The sequence below is a fragment of the Meles meles genome, chromosome 19 (assembly GCF_922984935.1).
Source record: "Meles meles chromosome 19, mMelMel3.1 paternal haplotype, whole genome shotgun sequence".
In the NCBI taxonomy this organism is placed as follows: Eukaryota; Metazoa; Chordata; class Mammalia; order Carnivora; family Mustelidae; genus Meles; species Meles meles.
The window spans coordinates 49,661,235-49,670,886 of NC_060084.1; positions in this window are offsets into that span (position 1 = coordinate 49,661,235).

Below are 9,652 nucleotides of genomic sequence, written 5' to 3' on the forward strand. Positions count from 1 at the left end.
GTACATTATGGAGAACCCAGAATCTTTCTATGCCTTCACTTGTTGCCTTTTGCCTTCCAGTTTATTGCCTCATGGTCACAAAATGGCTGCCAAGCCCCGGGCATCGCCTTTTCACACAACAGGCAAAGAGTGGGCAAGTTGGGTGGTGACAGTCCTCTCCTCTCTTGCTTCTCCTCTTTTATCCAGTAGCAAACGTATTTCCCAAAAGCGGCCAGCACACTCAGTGGCCAGAAATGGGTCACTGCCTACCTATGGCTGCAGGGAGTCTGGGAAAGAGGGGAGCAGGCTTTCTTCACCTCTTTTATATGAGGTAGTAAATGGAAGAGGAGTTGGAAGTGACTGTTAGATCAGCCAATCAACAGTACCAGTGCTGAGGTGAATTCATGCTCACTGAAAAAATAATTTTTAAACATTGAGAGACAGAGACAGCAAGAGGGATATTTCCTTCTCTCCTGCAGCTGCAGTGGGAGGGATAAATACTATTTTGCGTCATAAAATCCATTTAGAGAATCAACTTCCGGGAGGAGGGGGAGGAGGAGGGAAAAAAAGAACCAGCTTCAAGAAAGTGATGAATTGAGACCATTCCCAAAACATCCGTCTTGTTCCCTGTGCAGACAAGAGGCTCCATTACCAACATCCTCTGTTCCCTGTTCATTTAAGCCTGTCCTCGGGAAGAATTTGAGTAAGAATCTGGGAGATTCTCTTAGAAATTGTTGCAATATTTGAAGAAAAATGACCCCCCCCTCCAGAAGCCTACATTTCTGATTGGCTGTTTTCCTTGATTATTTGTTGCCATGGTGATAATGAGGTCAAGTAGACTCTTTTTTAAAGAATAAATAACAGTAGGTCTTTATTAAATTGGGCAAAGATCACTTCTCTTCCACGAACATGTCGAAATAAAGTGCAAGGCTCTTCTAGATTTTTAAAAAAGATTTTATTTATTCACCTTTGAGAGAGAGAGAGAGCACATGGAGGGAGAGGGGCAGAAAGAAAAGCAGGCTCCCCGCTGTGCAGAATCAGATGAAGGGCTTGATCCAGGACCCGGAGATCATGACCTGAACCAAATACAGACACTTAACTGACTGAGCCACCCAGGAGTCTCTAGATGTGTTTTTTAACGAAATAATTGAAAGTCTCCTCTTGGGGCGCCTGGGTGGCTCGGTGGGTTAAGCCTCTGCCTTGGGCTCAGGTCATGATCTCAGGGTCCTGGAATCGAGCCTGGAACTGGGCTCTCCGCTCAGCAGGGATCCTGCTTCCTCCTCTCTCTCTGCCTGCCCCTTTGCCTGCTTGTGATCTCTGTCTTTCAAATAAATAAATAAAATCTTTAAAAAAAAAAAAAAAGAGTCTCCTCTCAACTAGGGTAACAAAAGCACTTAACACAACGTGAGGTCCGCGCACCTGCTGACGGTAATTATTAATATTACTTCCAGCGCGCCTTCTGGCGGTCAATGGGAGAACAACAAGACTGTGTCTGCGCGGGCGTGGGGGTGGGGCTCCCAGTTTGTTGTGTGGACAGTTACACAGCGCAGCCCTAGCAAATACCACGGGTTTCCTTCCTGGTGCTCTTAGACTGAGCCAGAACACCTGACTACTTTGACCAACAGGATATGACAGAAGTGACACGATGCTGGTCCTGGACCTAGCTTTTAAGAGGACAAGCAGCTTCGGTCTTAGTCTCTTCAAGCCATAAGAGCATCATCGCTCTGAGAAGGCCCCCTGGGGAACCGAAACTCCGCCTGCTGAGTGAAGAAGCCATCTGGAAAATGGACCCTCCAGCCCCAGCCGCCTGAGCTTATGGCACCCAGAGCGGAGATGACTCCCAACCCAACCCTTTTCAAATTCCTCCCCCACAAAATCATTAACGAGCTTAGGAAGCGAAACCATTAGGTGCTCATTTTACAGAAGAGGAGACCGAGGTTCAGAGAGGCCCACATAAGTGGGAAGCACTGGAACCAGACTTGTGAACTGGGGACTGCCTGGCCCCAAAGCCTCTGGTCTTTGTCACTATAGTATTTAGGAAGAGAGGTGGGCTTTGGGCCAGCAGGAGCCTGACTGAAGGCAGAAGGGGCCTTCTGGACCCTGAGGCAGCTACTTCTCCTCTGACTACTCCCTCCCTTAGAGGTAGAGTTTCTACAGAACAGAGTTTCTCCCACTCATCCTGATTTGTCCATGCCAAGGGAGTTTATGTAGGAGAGAAGGCTGAAGACCTGGCATCATTTTGGCCTTGAGTTCTAGGGCCCCTTGAAGACAGGTGATGTTAGAAAAGAGGGTGTCACTCTTTGAATGGTCCTTAAGTATCCAGGGGCTGGCCTTGCCCATTCTTCCTCCTCCTCCTCCACCTCCTCCTTCTTCTTCTTTAAGATTTTATTTATTTGAGAGAGAGAAAGCACGAGCAGCGGGGAAGGGCAAAGGGAGAGGGAGAAGCAGACTCCCCGATGATGCGGGGCTCAATCCCAGGACCCTGAGATCATGACCTGAGCCCACAGCAGATGCTTAACTGACTGAGCCACCCAAGTGCCCCCAGAATGGAGCACCCAGCGGAAGCACACCCTTGCTAGGCTGTGTCCCAGGCCATGGAGGTGACATGACTGACCCATCCCTGTCCTCACAGATGTCACAGTCCAGTGTGGGGGGAAGGGGCCCTTAAACAAGCATACTGGTTATCTACTGTTGCGTAACAAATTACCCCATAGCTTAGAGGTTGCCTACCATGTAGACAAGGTGAACATCAGTGTGACCAGGGCTCCATCTGGTGGGAAGGAATGGCAAGCAACAGGGTCTGTGACAAGATGGGAAGTTTTACTGGTAACAAATTTTGACTCCCACAGTTGTACTGGCAGAATAAAACACAAGCTGACCTGTTAAATTTGAATTTCGAGAAACAACAGAAGAAGAACAAAAGAAGATTTAGTATAAGTATGTCCCATGCAACATTTGGGATATACTTATACTAAAAACAACTCCTTGAACATCCTGGGAGGTACATCCAGGAGGCCTCTGGCAACCCAAGCTGGGAGCTCAGAGAGGGGGCTGTGTGGTACACAGAATCCAGACCCCCAAGAAATATCCACATTCTTGTCCCTAGGACCCACAAATGTTACACTCCATGGCAAAAAGAACGTGCAGCTACCTTTAAATTAAGGTTCCTGGCGATGGAGAGATTATTCAGGATTATCTGGGTGGGCAGGCCACACAATGGAGGCAGAGAGCACAGTTAGGCAGCCACGAGCCAGGGATGGCCAAGACCACTGCTGGAAGCCAGAAGAGGCAAGGGACAACCCTGTCCACACTTCGACTTTGAACTTCTAACCTTCAGAACCATGAGACGCTGTACTTCTGTTGTCTCAAGCCACCTGGTTTGTGACTCTTTGTTCCAGAAGCCCTAGGAAACCAATCAGATAAGGAAAGAGGGGTGCGGGGTGGGGGGTCACAAGGGGAGCAGAGGTCAGAGGGGAGAGGAAGATGCTTTGCAGGTAGAGAGCCCCCCCCCCCCCGAGGAGGTAGGCAGGCACCTCCGGAAGCTGGAAAATGTTACCAGGTTCGTTCTCCCACAGGGCTTCCTGAAGCAACACAGCCCTGCCAACAGCTAAAATGAGCTCCTTGCGACCCGTGTCCAATGGCTATGTTCCAGAGCTGCTAAGATCTTTCCTATGTGTTGTTTTAACCCGCCAGATGTGTGGCAATGTGTCCCAGCAGCAGCAGGACATGAACGCAGCAGGCTGAGGTGCAGGAGGGGAGGGGAGATATGAGAAAGAGAGAAGTGTAGGGATGAGTGTTACGGGGTTGAAGGGTGAAGAGGCATTAGGGCTTCACCATGCATGAACCATGGAAAAGAAGGCACAGGATGTGAAGGACGAAAGCCGGGGCTGACACCTGTCACTTGTTAGGCAGCGCGGAGCTCCCACTTCTCAGGGAAGATCCCAGTGTCACCCCTGTGCTGATGGCTTTCCATGTGGCCCTCCCGCCCTGGCTCCGGAGCCCCAAGTTCCAACCGGCCTTGGTTGCACTTACACGGGACCCATAGGTGGCAGGTTCCAAAGGTATAACCAGGAGAAGTGAATGGAGAGCCTGGGGACAGAGCGTCTCCCAGTGTGACAGGATCCATGTGCTGGTTCGACTGTGAAAAGGGAAAATCTATGAGAGCGAGCCCTTGTCTGCCTTACTCACCTCTGGGTTCCCAGAATCTAGAACTGTGGGTCTCAAACTGGGCAGTGATGCTAGGAGACATTCGGCAATGGGAGTGTTCTGGTGGTCACAGTTGGGGTCAAGGGCAGGGCTACGGTCATCTAGCCGGGGGAGGCCAGGGACGATGCTTGGCACGCACACGCATACACACACACACACACACACACACACACACACACTGAAGAATAATCCCGCCCTATGGCAGGCAAACCAACAGCCCCCACAGAAGTCAAGTCCTCGTCCCTGGAACCTCTGAATGTGTTAGGTGACATGGCAGAGGGGTACTGAGGCTGCTGACGAAATGAAGTCCTGCCAAATCAACTGACCTTGGGATACAGCGGTTCCCCTAGATCCCCCAGCGTGCTCAGTGTAATCTCAATGGGAAGAGGGAGAACCAGACGGGAAGCACGGGAAGGGCAGGGCTCGCTGCTCTTGCCTTGTGCACGCCGGAAGGGATCACAGGCCAAGGAAAGCATGTGGGCGTCTAGAAACTGGGAAAGACAAGGAGACATAACAGATTCTCCACTAGAGATCCCCCTGGAAAGAATACAACCCTCCTGACACCTTGATCTTAGCTCATGAAGGCCCAGGCTTTAAAACTGGAAGGGAATTGGGGCTCCTGAGGGGCTCACTCGGCTAAACGTCTTGTTCTACCTTTGGCTCAACGCATGATCCCAGGGTGCAGGGACTGAGTCCTGCACCGGGCTCTCTGCTCAGTGGGGGGTCTGCTTCTCCCTCTACCCCTCCCCCTGCTCATGATCTCTCACTCTCTCAAATAAATACATAAAATCTTTAAAAATAAATAAATAATGAAAGGGGAAGAGAACAGATAAAATCTTTTTAAAAAATAAAAATAAACAAAATAAAACTGGAAGAGAATACAGTCATCCCACCCCTTCTCTGTGGGGGACACATTCCAAGACCCCCCCCCACCAGCGGATGCCAGACAATATGGATCGTACCGAACCCCAGATATGCTGTTCTTCCTAGCCACACATACCCGTGATCAGGTTTAACTTATAAATTAGACACAGTAAGAGATGAACCACAATAACTAAAAATAAAGTAGGAAAATCATAACAATATGCTGTAATAAACGTTGTGGGAATTTCTCAAAATGTCTTATTATACTGGATTCATTCTCCCGCTTTTGTGCATGGGTGTTCCAATAAAAACGCATTTATGAACACTGACGTGTGAATTTCATATAATTTTCACATCACAGGGGCGCCTGAGTGGCTCAGTCGGTTAAGCGTCTGCCTTTGGTTCAGATCATGATCCTGGGGTCCCGGGACCAAGCCCTGCATTGGGCTCCTGCTCAGCAGGGAGTCTGCTTCTCCCTCTCCCACTCCCCCTGCTCATGCGCGCTTTCTCTTTCTCTGTCTGTCTGAAATAAATAAATAAATAAGGTATCTAGGGGTGCCTGGGTGGCTCAGTGGGTTAAAGCCTCTGCCTTCGGCTCAGGTCATGATCCCGGCATCCTGGGATCGAGCCCCACGTCGGGCTCCCCTGGAGCTTGGTGGAGAGCCTGCTTCCCCACCTCTCTCTCTGCCTGCCTTTCTGCCTACTTGTGATCTTTGTCTGTCAAATAAATAAATAAAATCTTTAAAAAAAAATAAGGTATCTAAAAAAAATTTTTTTCATGTCACAAAATGTTCTTCTGGTTTTTTCCAACCACTTAAAAACAGACAGATCATTCTGAGTTCGTGGGCAGTGTGAAAACAGGCAGCAAGCCAGACTTGGCCTGTGAGCTGTGACTTTCTGACCCCTGACCTAGGATATTGAGTATCAGAAAGGCGGAGATCTTGCTTGTTATATCTTTTTTTTTTTTTTAAAGATTTTATTTATTTATTTTACAGACAGAGACATGGAGAGAAAGGGAACACAAGCAGGGGGAGTGGGAGAGGGAGAAGCAGGCTTCCTGCTGAGCAGGAAGCCCAAAGTGGGGCTCGATCCCAGGACCCTGGGATCATGACCTGAGCGGAAGGCAGATGCTTCACAACTGAGCCACCCAGGCGCCCCTCTTTTTTTTTTTTTTAATTAAAAAAAATTTTTTTTGAGTGGGGGAAAGGCAGAAAGAGAATCTCAAGCAGGCTCCATGCCAAGCACGGAGCCTGACGTGGGGCTCAATCTCATGACCCTGAGACCACGGCCTGAGTCAGACACTTAACCGACTGAGCTACCCAGGCACTGTGCTCCCCTCCCCCGTTTAATTAAGTTTTTTATTTTCGGGGCACCTGGGTGGCTCAGTGGGTTGGGCCTCTGCCTTCAGCTCATGTCATGATCTCAGGGTCCTGGGATCGAGCCCCGCATCAGACTCTCTGCTCAGCAGGGAGCCTGCATCCCCCCGCCCCCGCCTCTGCCTGTCGCTCTGCCTATTTGTGATCTCTCTGTCAAATAAATAAAATCTTTTTTTTTAAACTTTTTAAATTTTTATTTATTTGACAGAAGGAGATCACAAGTAGGCAGAGAAGCAGGCAGAGAGAGAGGAGGAAGCAGGCTCCCTGCTGAGCAGAGAGCCTGATGCAGGGCTCGATCCCAGGACCCTGAGATCATGACCTGAGCCGAAGGCAGAGGCTTTAACCCACTGAGCCACCCAGGCGCCCCAATAAATAAAATCTTAAAAAAAAAAAAGTTTCTTATTTTCATCCCAGTAGAGTTAACACACAAGGTTATATTAGTTTCAGGTCCAGTGCCCTTCCTCCTCTTGTGATGATGCGAGTTGATAAAATGCCCCCGTGATGAGAGGATGTGAAGGACGATGATGTAGGTGCTGTGATGTCAACTTACGCTGCTATTGACCCCTGATGGTACCAAGAAGGAGGACCGTCTGTTTCCGGGTAAGAGGGCATTGCTGTAAATGGGTGTGGCTTCCAGCCGGTGAGTGTGGTCATTGTCACAGCAGCCCATAGGAAACTAATGCGGGCCCCAGATGTGAACAGAGTCAGGAGTGAGAAAGCTTGTCCTAGAGTAGCACGTGGCGCATAGGAGCCACTCAGAAATATGAGGAATGAATGAGTGAAGGAATGACTGAAGGAATGAATGAGTGAAGAAATGAATGAGTGAAGGGATGAATGACTGAAGGAATGAGTGAAGAAATGAATGAGTGAAGAAATGAATGACTGAAGGAATGAATGACTGAAGGAATGACTGAAAGAATGAATGAGTGAAAGCTGTACAAATGATTTCATTTTTGTGGCAGAATAATATTTCGTAGCTGGTTCTTTAGCCAATGACTTGCTGGGAAGAGCTGCCCTCCACCAACGTCATTTGTGTCCATCCCCGCTAGCATTTCATCTTTGACCTTGAGATTGAGGACACCACAAAGCTTGCCTTACGTGTTTGCTACAGGGAGATGTGTTTAATTATTGTGTGGTTTTGACAGGAACCTGAATTTATTCCTCAGGCTCATAAGATTTAACACCAGATGACATCATCATTAATCCAGTTATAATAATTAACTCGCTGCGAGCAGAAATGGTAGAGAAGCTCCTGGAGTTGCGTAAAGAACTGGTGCGCTGTTGGCCAACCCTCCCCCACCCCCCACACTCCCAGACTGCAACTGTCAGTTTGTGTAAGGAAATGTGAACTTATGTTAAACCGGTTTCGGGTTCATTGTCAGGCTTTACTGAGATACGACTCCCATCCCAGAAAACCCACCCTTTGAACATGTACTACTCAATGGTTTGGGATAGAGTCACCAAGTTATGCAACCATCACCATCCCTCTGAGAACATTTTTATCGCCCAAAGCAGAAATGCCAAAGTATTCCATCAAAAACGTGAATGCCCATGTTCACAGCAGTATTACGCATGACGGCTGAAAGGCAGAAACAACCCAGATGTCCATCAGTGGGTACACGTATAAGTAAACTGTGGCACATTCACACAATGGAATATTATTTGGCCTTAAAAAGGAACGAGACACTGCTCCACACTACAAGTTGATGAATCTTGAAAACATTACACTAAGTCAAATAAGACAGACACACAGGAGTGCCTGGGTGACTCAGTCAGGCAAGCATCTGCCTTCAGTTTGGGTCATGATCTCGGGGTCCTGGGATTGAACCCTGCATCGGGCTTCATGCTCAATGGGGAATCTGCTTCTCCTTCTCTCTCTGCCTCTCCCCGGGCTTGTGTTCCCTTTCTCTCTCTCCCTCTCAAATAAATAAAGTCATTTTTTTTAAAAGAAAGAAGACAGACACAAAAGACCACATAATGCCCCATTCCACCTACATGAACTATCCAGACTAGGCAAATCCATAGAGACAGAAAGTAAATTAGCATTTGCCAAGGGCTGTGGGAGGTGGGATGGGATGTAACAAATTCGTGGGCATAGACGTTTTAGCTGGGAGTGAAGAGAATGTTCTAGAACAAGATAGCGGTGAAGGTTGTCCAACACTGTCCTGAAGGACGCTGACCTGTATGCTTTGAAATGGTTAAAATGGTATGTTTTGTGTCTGTGTACTCTAAAACAAAGAAACACTGTAGTAATTAGCAGTCACTCACCAATCACCCGCCCCGTGCGGTCCCGCAATCCCAGCCAACCACTAAACTACTTCCTGTCTTAACAGCAACTTCATTTTTAACCACAGGGCAGAGCCTGGCCCTTGGTAAGTTCTACACAAGCTGGGGTTGCTGTTCTTGCCATGATTAGCCTTTGTCTTCTAACCAAAGGCACGCCTTCTGGGAGCTTTCAGCATGCATGGTGGCTGGAGATGGAGGGACACTTCCCAGCATGGGAATTTAATGCAGGGGGTTTTGGAAGGGCTGGCGGAGCAAGAGCAAGAAAAGGATGTGGTAGGGGGCATAAAAAAGGGGAAGTGACTTCCAAAGGCCAAGAGCCACTGAAACAGTTTTGCAAAAAGTGAAACCACATCCCACTTACCACTGTCCCAGCTACTCGGCTGCAGTCAGGAGGTTACAGGGCTTCCCGCTTTAGGGATGTCTCCCAATCTTAAAAAAATAAAATAAAATAATGGGCAAAAGAAACTCATCTGTGAGCCATCTCTGGTACACGAGGCTGCAGTATGTGTCTCTTTGTTGGAAGGGGAAGGCTCTGGAAGGGGCTGCACTGGGTTTGTTTTTTTTTTCCTCTAACTGGAAAAGGCAGGAAACCATTTGAAGTACCTGGAGCAGTTCCTTTTCAGACACCATGGTTCTGCAGAGCTCAACTTCTACATAAGGAGCTCTGTTCTGGGCAGAGTCCAGCTGGAAAGGGAGCAAGATGAACGGTAGTTGTTCTGACTGTCACAACCAAGGAAGAATTCTGGGAACAGAGAACGTTTTTTTACTCAGGCTGATCAGGGACGTGACCTTGTTCCAGGGTATGTAAGGGACGGCGGTGGAATTCCTGGAGAGCTTAGACAACACACATTTATTTTCTCACCATTCCCGAGGCTGGGAAGTCCAAGATCAAGTGGACTTGGACTTGATCTTGGACTTGGACTTGGACTCAAGTCCAAGTC